At 29.3% G+C, this 10,100-nt stretch overlaps 4 non-coding genes across 4 annotated transcripts; all 4 read left to right on the top strand.

Moving 5' to 3' along the window:
- Nucleotides 1-3,658: 3,658 nt before the first annotated feature.
- LOC138932116 (5S ribosomal RNA) lies at nucleotides 3,659-3,778 on the top strand. Its single transcript, XR_011446739.1, has one exon. It is a non-coding gene; the product is annotated as a 5S ribosomal RNA (ribosomal RNA).
- Nucleotides 3,779-5,479: 1,701 nt separating this feature from the next.
- LOC138932115 (5S ribosomal RNA) lies at nucleotides 5,480-5,599 on the top strand. Its single transcript, XR_011446738.1, has one exon. It is a non-coding gene; the product is annotated as a 5S ribosomal RNA (ribosomal RNA).
- Nucleotides 5,600-7,300: 1,701 nt separating this feature from the next.
- On the top strand, nucleotides 7,301-7,420 carry LOC138932114 (5S ribosomal RNA). The gene has a single exon (XR_011446737.1). It is a non-coding gene; the product is annotated as a 5S ribosomal RNA (ribosomal RNA).
- A 1,685-nt stretch (nucleotides 7,421-9,105) lies between these two features.
- On the top strand, nucleotides 9,106-9,225 carry LOC138932113 (5S ribosomal RNA). Its single transcript, XR_011446736.1, has one exon. It is a non-coding gene; the product is annotated as a 5S ribosomal RNA (ribosomal RNA).
- Nucleotides 9,226-10,100: the final 875 nt, after the last annotated feature.

The raw sequence follows: 10,100 nt of genomic DNA, 5'->3' as shown, positions 1-10,100 counted from the left end.
TGCATAAGTTCGTGCCCGATTTAAATATAAACTTCAATAGATTATATTTTAGAGATAACACTTTTATTAATCAATTATATAGTCTCCATTCTTTTCTACAATGGTTTTCCAACGATCTATAAGCTTGTCGATTCCATTTTTGAAGAAAGAACTTGATTTTTCTTGAAAAAATAAGTTTGTAAGGTGGTTTTTGACAGCTTCCTCGGAATTGAGATTCTTGCCATTTAAACTATTCTGCAAAGACCGGAACAGATAAAAATCTGAAAACGCAATATCTGAAGAATATGGCGGGTGCTGCAGAATTTCCCATTGCAACTCCTGCAATTTTCCTGTAGCTTATTCCTTTCAGTCAGGAGATGCGGCATCCACGTATCAAGCTTGGAAATGTATCCAAGCTTTTTTAAATGACGAAAAGCGGTTGAATTATCGATATTCAGCCTCTCAGCAATATCCTCAGTTGTAATCCGTGGGTTTCTTTCCACTAAGGCATGACCAATGTCATCATCAATGCCAGAAGGCCGTTCAGAGCGGGGTTGATCCTCCATGTTGAAATCACCATTTCGAAATCTGCCAAACCACTTTTTGACTGTTCGGAGAGCAGGAGCGCGGTCCAAATAAACGCTTTGAATATTTTTTTGTGCAATCCCAACACTCACGCCTTTTCGAAATTCATATAGCATTACATGCCGCAAATGCACCTTTCGTTCTCTATTTTTAATGTTTTCTCTTATGCACAAATGGACTTATCTGAACAATATCTGACGCTAAATTGACATAAGACAACGTCATCTGTTCGGTGTAAGCAACAATTACCACACGAAAACAATAGAACTCCGCCATGCAGTAACTTAATGCCATCTATGAAAATCGGGCACGAACTTATGCAATCATCCAATATATTATTATTTCATATATAATTTCAATAGATTTAATGTTTTTTATTACGCAGTCCACGATAGAGCTGTGGTAAGTACAGATTATAAAACAAGCTATGGACAAAGTCATTCAAGTTTTGTCATTTTACCCAGCGATTGTTTCACAAATGTTTGGCTTTTTTGACACATTGCGACAATTCAGAAAGACCGATAATTAATAGATGAACACCTTTGTTTCCAATGTGTAATTCTATTATATAGAAAGCGCTTTTGCTAGAGCAGTTTTTATTTTTATCATAACAAGACTGCTAAATGATTAAAAAACAAAAGGAGATCATTTTATTTTATTCTTAATTTTAATTTGAAATTTGATTTCAACAACAAATATTATGCATGTCAAGTTTTAAAATTCCAATTTAATTTTTATATATTTAGATCCATGCTGAATGGACCAAAAAACGGCCCAAAACGTTCAATGTAATTTGTTAATAACAATAATAAGTTTGCGCATCAATACCGGCGCATTTGGCTCTTATCTGTCAGTATTCTTAATTAAAAAGAAATTATTTCAAATGTAAAAAAATTTTTTTCTTATAAATGATGAAGATCTCATTTTTGACATATTCTTTTTCAAAAGTTCTCCAAAAAAAAAAAAAAAAAAATTATTTTAAATCAGGGGTCCGGACCGAAACAAAATTAAAGTTTGGTTTTGGTTTCGGTTTAATGAATTGCAGCGCTTGCAGCTCTTTGCACAGCGCAACACAATTGATATTTCTAGCATTACAGATTATAAAGAATATTAGAAGTTATGATAGTTTTTATTATTTATTCTTAAAATTATTAAAACTTTTGTTTTTTATTCATCTCTGTACATTATTTCCTTATAATATCTTAAAATTATTCTCTTACAACTATTTCCGTTCTTACGATCTTATATATTGTTTATTTGTAGTTTTGCGCAATAGTTTCTAAACGTAATTTATAATGAAGTAATTTTTAAATGTTTATATAATAAATTTATATTTTGTATTATTCCTTTATTATGCACATTAATGATATTCGACAAAAAAATGTTTCAAATAATGACTTCTTGCACCAAGAATATCTTACTATAGCTATATTGTTGCAATCTTTCTCCTACGATATGTAATACATAAAGTAAGACACTAAGTTAAAGATAAGGCAGAATAATATACACCGGTAAGGAAAGAAATTTATTGTTATTATAAATTGTATGTATTTGATAAGATAGGTTAAGCATGAATTAGGTAAAAACTATAGATGTAAGTTTATATGTGATATGTTTTATTCACGCTAAAAAGTATGAAATAAATACAGTGAATTTAAAAAAAAAGAAAGTTATCGTCCGATAATTGAAATAAAGCAACGTTGGATATTGTCAGTACTTAGATGGGTGACCGCTTGGGAACACCATGTACCGTTGGCACACACTTTTTTTATTATTTTAAATTTTATCAATATTGATATTTTATTACAAATGAATGCTTAAATTATTGCGATGATAATAATCTATTTTATTAACAGTTGTCTAAAAATTCTCAAGTTATTCCTATCTGTAGCTAGTCTGAAAGTTTTAACATCGCCAACAGTCATACCACGTTGTAAAACACCAATCGCGAATAATACAACCAGTTAAAATATATAATCAAGAAGCAATTTGTAAAAGTACAGTTAAGTATTTAGGGGTTAACCTGGATTACAAATTAACATACAAAATACATATTAAGACTACTCTGAATAAGATATATGCGGTAATGAAACAACTCTATCCATTAATGGTTAAAGATTCTACAGTCAGCAGATGCAATAAGATATTAATATATAAAATGATACTTAGGCCAATACTGACATATGCGGCGGTGGTATGGTGCGGCACGGCGAAAACTAACTTAAAACCTTTGCAAAGTTTTCAAAATAAATGTTTAAGACTGATACTTAATGCTGATAGATATAGCCGGATTGTTGAACTACACGAACAAACACAAATACCATACATTAAGGAATATATTTATAATATAGCGGAAAGATTTTATAATACACAGTTAGAACATAATAATCTAACAAAAGATATAACGCAATTAAGAGTTAGCAATATGCCAAAACACTTTAAATATGAAGTTCCTTATCAAAAACTAAATATCTTTTATAATGCATATTAGATATTAAGAGATATTACTGTTATCTTAACCTATTGTTATGTTTAATTAATTAATTAATTAATTAATTAATTTTATTTATTTCTTTCATTTCTTTGATATGTAGGTTTTTTGTTATTTTATATTTTTCCTACGATATGTAACACAGAATAAAAAAGTAAGCAAGGACAAGACAAAATAATACCGGAAATGTTAAAAAATTTATAGTTACTATAAGTTATATGTACTTGATGAGATAGGTTAAGCCTGAATTAGGCAGGAACTATAGAGTTAAGCAAATATGTGATAATTCACATTGTAAAGTATGAAATAAATATATATATATATATATATATATATATATATATATATATATAAAAGTTCTCGTCCGATCACTGAAGTTAAGCAATGTTGGGCATGGTCAGTAGTACTTAGATGGGTGACCGCTTGGGAACACCATGTAACGTTGGCACTTAATTTTTTTGCTAATTTGTATTTTATCAATATTTATATTTTATTACAAATGAATGCTTAAATTATTGCGATGATAATAATCTATTTTATTTACAGTTGTCTAAAAGTTCTTAAATGATTCCTATCTATAGCTAGTCTGAAAGTTTTAACATCGCCAACAGTCATACCACGTTGTAAAGCACCAGTTCTCGTCCGATCACTGAAGTTAAGCAACGTTGGGCATGGTCAGTACTTAGATGGGTGACCGCTTGGGAACACCATGTACCGTTGGCACACACTTTTTTTATTATTTTAAATTTTATCAATATTGATATTTTATTACAAATGAATGCTTAAATTATTGCGATGATAATAATCTATTTTATTAACAGTTGTCTAAAAATTCTCAAGTTATTCCTATCTGTAGCTAGTCTGAAAGTTTTAACATCGCCAACAGTCATACCACGTTGTAAAACACCAATCGCGAATAATACAACCAGTTAAAATATATAATCAAGAAGCAATTTGTAAAAGTACAGTTAAGTATTTAGGGGTTAACCTGGATTACAAATTAACATACAAAATACATATTAAGACTACTCTGAATAAGATATATGCGGTAATGAAACAACTCTATCCATTAATGGTTAAAGATTCTACAGTCAGCAGATGCAATAAGATATTAATATATAAAATGATACTTAGGCCAATACTGACATATGCGGCGGTGGTATGGTGCGGCACGGCGAAAACTAACTTAAAACCTTTGCAAAGTTTTCAAAATAAATGTTTAAGACTGATACTTAATGCTGATAGATATAGCCGGATTGTTGAACTACACGAACAAACACAAATACCATACATTAAGGAATATATTTATAATATAGCGGAAAGATTTTATAATACACAGTTAGAACATAATAATCTAACAAAAGATATAACGCAATTAAGAGTTAGCAATATGCCAAAACACTTTAAATATGAAGTTCCTTATCAAAAACTAAATATCTTTTATAATGCATATTAGATATTAAGAGATATTACTGTTATCTTAACCTATTGTTATGTTTAATTAATTAATTAATTAATTAATTAATTTTATTTATTTCTTTCATTTCTTTGATATGTAGGTTTTTTGTTATTTTATATTTTTCCTACGATATGTAACACAGAATAAAAAAGTAAGCAAGGACAAGACAAAATAATACCGGAAATGTTAAAAAATTTATAGTTACTATAAGTTATATGTACTTGATGAGATAGGTTAAGCCTGAATTAGGCAGGAACTATAGAGTTAAGCAAATATGTGATAATTCACATTGTAAAGTATGAAATAAATATATATATATATATATAAAAGTTCTCGTCCGATCACTGAAGTTAAGCAATGTTGGGCATGGTCAGTAGTACTTAGATGGGTGACCGCTTGGGAACACCATGTAACGTTGGCACTTAATTTTTTTGCTAATTTGGATTTTATCAATATTGATATTTTATTACAAATGAATGCTTAAATTATTGCGATGATAATAATCTATTTTATTTACAGTTGTCTAAAAATTCTCGATCACTGAAGTTAAGCAACGTTGGGCATGGTCAGTAGTACTTAGATGGGTGACCGCTTGGGAACACCATGTAACGTTGGCACTTAATTTTTTTGCTAATTTGAATTTTAACAATATTAATATTTTATTACAAATGAATGCTTAAATTATTGCGATGATAATAATCTATTTTATTTACAGTTGTCTAAAAATTCTCGATCACTGAAGTTAAGCAACGTTGGGCATGGTCAGTACTTAGATGGGTGACCGCTTGGGAACACCATGTAACGTTGGCACTTAATTTTTTTGCTAATTTGTATTTTATCAATATTTATATTTTATTACAAATGAATGCTTAAATTATTGCGATGATAATAATCTATTTTATTTACAGTTGTCTAAAAGTTCTTAAATGATTCCTATCTATAGCTAGTCTGAAAGTTTTAACATCGCCAACAGTCATACCACGTTGTAAAGCACCAGTTCTCGTCCGATCACTGAAGTTAAGCAACGTTGGGCATGGTCAGTACTTAGATGGGTGACCGCTTGGGAACACCATGTACCGTTGGCACACACTTTTTTTATTATTTTAAATTTTATCAATATTGATATTTTATTACAAATGAATGCTTAAATTATTGCGATGATAATAATCTATTTTATTAACAGTTGTCTAAAAATTCTCAAGTTATTCCTATCTGTAGCTAGTCTGAAAGTTTTAACATCGCCAACAGTCATACCACGTTGTAAAACACCAATCGCGAATAATACAACCAGTTAAAATATATAATCAAGAAGCAATTTGTAAAAGTACAGTTAAGTATTTAGGGGTTAACCTGGATTACAAATTAACATACAAAATACATATTAAGACTACTCTGAATAAGATATATGCGGTAATGAACCAACTCTATCCATTAATGGTTAAAGATTCTACAGTCAGCAGATACAATAAGATATTAATATATAAAATGATACTTAGGCCAATACTGACATATGCGGCGGTGGTATGGTGCGGCACGGCGAAAACTAACTTAAAACCTTTGCAAAGTTTTCAAAATAAATGTTTAAGACTGATACTTAATGCTGATAGATATAGCCGGATTGTTGAACTACACGAACAAACACAAATACCATACATTAAGGAATATATTTATAATATAGCGGAAAGATTTTATAATACACAGTTAGAACATAATAATCTAACAAAAGATATAACGCAATTAAGAGTTAGCAATATGCCAAAACACTTTAAATATGAAGTTCCTTATCAAAAACTAAATATCTTTTATAATGCATATTAGATATTAAGAGATATTACTGTTATCTTAACCTATTGTTATGTTTAATTAATTAATTAATTAATTAATTAATTTTATTTATTTCTTTCATTTCTTTGATATGTAGGTTTTTTGTTATTTTATATTTTTCCTACGATATGCAACACAGAATAAAAAAGTAAGCAAGGACAAGACAAAATAATACCGGAAATGTTAAAAAATTTATAGTTACTATAAATTATATGTACTTGATGAGATAGGTTAAGCCTGAATTAGGCAGGAACTATAGAGTTAAGCAAATATGTGATAATTCACATTGTAAAGTATGAAATAAATATATATATATATATATAAAAGTTCTCGTCCGATCACTGAAGTTAAGCAATGTTGGGCATGGTCAGTAGTACTTAGATGGGTGACCGCTTGGGAACACCATGTAACGTTGGCACTTAATTTTTTTGCTAATTTGGATTTTATCAATATTGATATTTTATTACAAATGAATGCTTAAATTATTGCGATGATAATAATCTATTTTATTTACAGTTGTCTAAAAATTCTCGATCACTGAAGTTAAGCAACGTTGGGCATGGTCAGTAGTACTTAGATGGGTGACCGCTTGGGAACACCATGTAACGTTGGCACTTAATTTTTTTGCTAATTTGAATTTTATCAATATTAATATTTTATTAAAAATGAATGCTTAAATTATTGCGATGATAATAATCTATTTTATTTACAGTTGTCTAAAAATTCTCGATCACTGAAGTTAAGCAACGTTGGGCATGGTCAGTACTTAGATGGGTGACCGCTTGGGAACACCATGTAACGTTGGCACTTAATTTTTTTGCTAATTTGTATTTTATCAATATTTATATTTTATTACAAATGAATGCTTAAATTATTGCGATGATAATAATCTATTTTATTTACAGTTGTCTAAAAGTTCTTAAATGATTCCTATCTATAGCTAGTCTGAAAGTTTTAATATCGCCAACAGTCATACCACGTTGTAAAGCACCAGTTCTCGTCCGATCACTGAAGTTAAGCAACGTTGGGCATGGTCAGTACTTAGATGGGTGACCGCTTGGGAACACCATGTACCGTTGGCACACACTTTTTTTATTATTTTAAATTTTATCAATATTGATATTTTATTACAAATGAATGCTTAAATTATTGCGATGATAATAATCTATTTTATTAACAGTTGTCTAAAAATTCTCAAGTTATTCCTATCTGTAGCTAGTCTGAAAGTTTTAACATCGCCAACAGTCATACCACGTTGTAAAACACCAATCGCGAATAATACAACCAGTTAAAATATATAATCAAGAAGCAATTTGTAAAAGTACAGTTAAGTATTTAGGGGTTAACCTGGATTACAAATTAACATACAAAATACATATTAAGACTACTCTGAATAAGATATATGCGGTAATGAAACAACTCTATCCATTAATGGTTAAAGATTCTACAGTCAGCAGATGCAATAAGATATTAATATATAAAATGATACTTAGGCCAATACTGACATATGCGGCGGTGGTATGGTGCGGCACGGCGAAAACTAACTTAAAACCTTTGCAAAGTTTTCAAAATAAATGTTTAAGACTGATACTTAATGCTGATAGATATAGCCGGATTGTTGAACTACACGAACAAACACAAATACCATACATTAAGGAATATATTTATAATATAGCGGAAAGATTTTATAATACACAGTTAGAACATAATAATCTAATAAAAGATATAACGCAATTAAGAGTTAGCAATATGCCAAAACACTTTAAATATGAAGTTCCTTATCAAAAACTAAATATCTTTTATAATGCATATTAGATATTAAGAGATATTACTGTTATCTTAACCTATTGTTATGTTTAATTAATTAATTTTATTTATTTCTTTCATTTCTTTGATATGTAGGTTTTTTGTTATTTTATATTTTTCCTACGATATGTAACACAGAATAAAAAAGTAAGCAAGGACAAGACAAAATAATACCGGAAATGTTAAAAAATTTATAGTTACTATAAGTTATATGTACTTGATGAGATAGGTTAAGCCTGAATTAGGCAGGAACTATAGAGTTAAGCAAATATGTGATAATTCACATTGTAAAGTATGAAATAAATATATATATATATATATAAAAGTTCTCGTCCGATCACTGAAGTTAAGCAATGTTGGGCATGGTCAGTAGTACTTAGATGGGTGACCGCTTGGGAACACCATGTAACGTTGGCACTTAATTTTTTTGCTAATTTGGATTTTATCAATATTGATATTTTATTACAAATGAATGCTTAAATTATTGCGATGATAATAATCTATTTTATTTACAGTTGTCTAAAAATTCTCGATCACTGAAGTTAAGCAACGTTGGGCATGGTCAGTAGTACTTAGATGGGTGACCGCTTGGGAACACCATGTAACGTTGGCACTTAATTTTTTTGCTAATTTGAATTTTAACAATATTAATATTTTATTACAAATGAATGCTTAAATTATTGCGATGATAATAATCTATTTTATTTACAGTTGTCTAAAAATTCTCGATCACTGAAGTTAAGCAACGTTGGGCATGGTCAGTACTTAGATGGGTGACCGCTTGGGAACACCATGTAACGTTGGCACTTAATTTTTTTGCTAATTTGTATTTTATCAATATTTATATTTTATTACAAATGAATGCTTAAATTATTGCGATGATAATAATCTATTTTATTTACAGTTGTCTAAAAGTTCTTAAATGATTCCTATCTATAGCTAGTCTGAAAGTTTTAACATCGCCAACAGTCATACCACGTTGTAAAGCACCAGTTCTCGTCCGATCACTGAAGTTAAGCAACGTTGGGCATGGTCAGTACTTAGATGGGTGACCGCTTGGGAACACCATGTACCGTTGGCACACACTTTTTTTATTATTTTAAATTTTATCAATATTGATATTTTATTACAAATGAATGCTTAAATTATTGCGATGATAATAATCTATTTTATTAACAGTTGTCTAAAAATTCTCAAGTTATTCCTATCTGTAGCTAGTCTGAAAGTTTTAACATCGCCAACAGTCATACCACGTTGTAAAACACCAATCGCGAATAATACAACCAGTTAAAATATATAATCAAGAAGCAATTTGTAAAAGTACAGTTAAGTATTTAGGGGTTAACCTGGATTACAAATTAACATACAAAATACATATTAAGACTACTCTGAATAAGATATATGCGGTAATGAAACAACTCTATCCATTAATGGTTAAAGATTCTACAGTCAGCAGATGCAATAAGATATTAATATATAAAATGATACTTAGGCCAATACTGACATATGCGGCGGTGGTATGGTGCGGCACGGCGAAAACTAACTTAAAACCTTTGCAAAGTTTTCAAAATAAATGTTTAAGACTGATACTTAATGCTGATAGATATAGCCGGATTGTTGAACTACACGAACAAACACAAATACCATACATTAAGGAATATATTTATAATATAGCGGAAAGATTTTATAATACACAGTTAGAACATAATAATCTAACAAAAGATATAACGCAATTAAGAGTTAGCAATATGCCAAAACACTTTAAATATGAAGTTCCTTATCAAAAACTAAATATCTTTTATAATGCATATTAGATATTAAGAGATATTACTGTTATCTTAACCTATTGTTATGTTTAATTAATTAATTAATTAATTAATTAATTTTATTTATTTCTTTCATTTCTTTGATATGTAGGTTTTTTGTTATTTTATATTTTTCCTACGATATGTAACA

Source organism: Polyergus mexicanus, unplaced genomic scaffold, assembly GCF_030449975.1.
Source record: "Polyergus mexicanus isolate NDT 795.1 unplaced genomic scaffold, iyPolMexi1.0 SCAF_3, whole genome shotgun sequence".
Classification (NCBI taxonomy): Eukaryota; Metazoa; Arthropoda; class Insecta; order Hymenoptera; family Formicidae; genus Polyergus; species Polyergus mexicanus.
The sequence above is the reverse complement of the archived record's forward strand: the minus strand, read 5'-3'. Positions and strand labels throughout refer to the sequence as shown.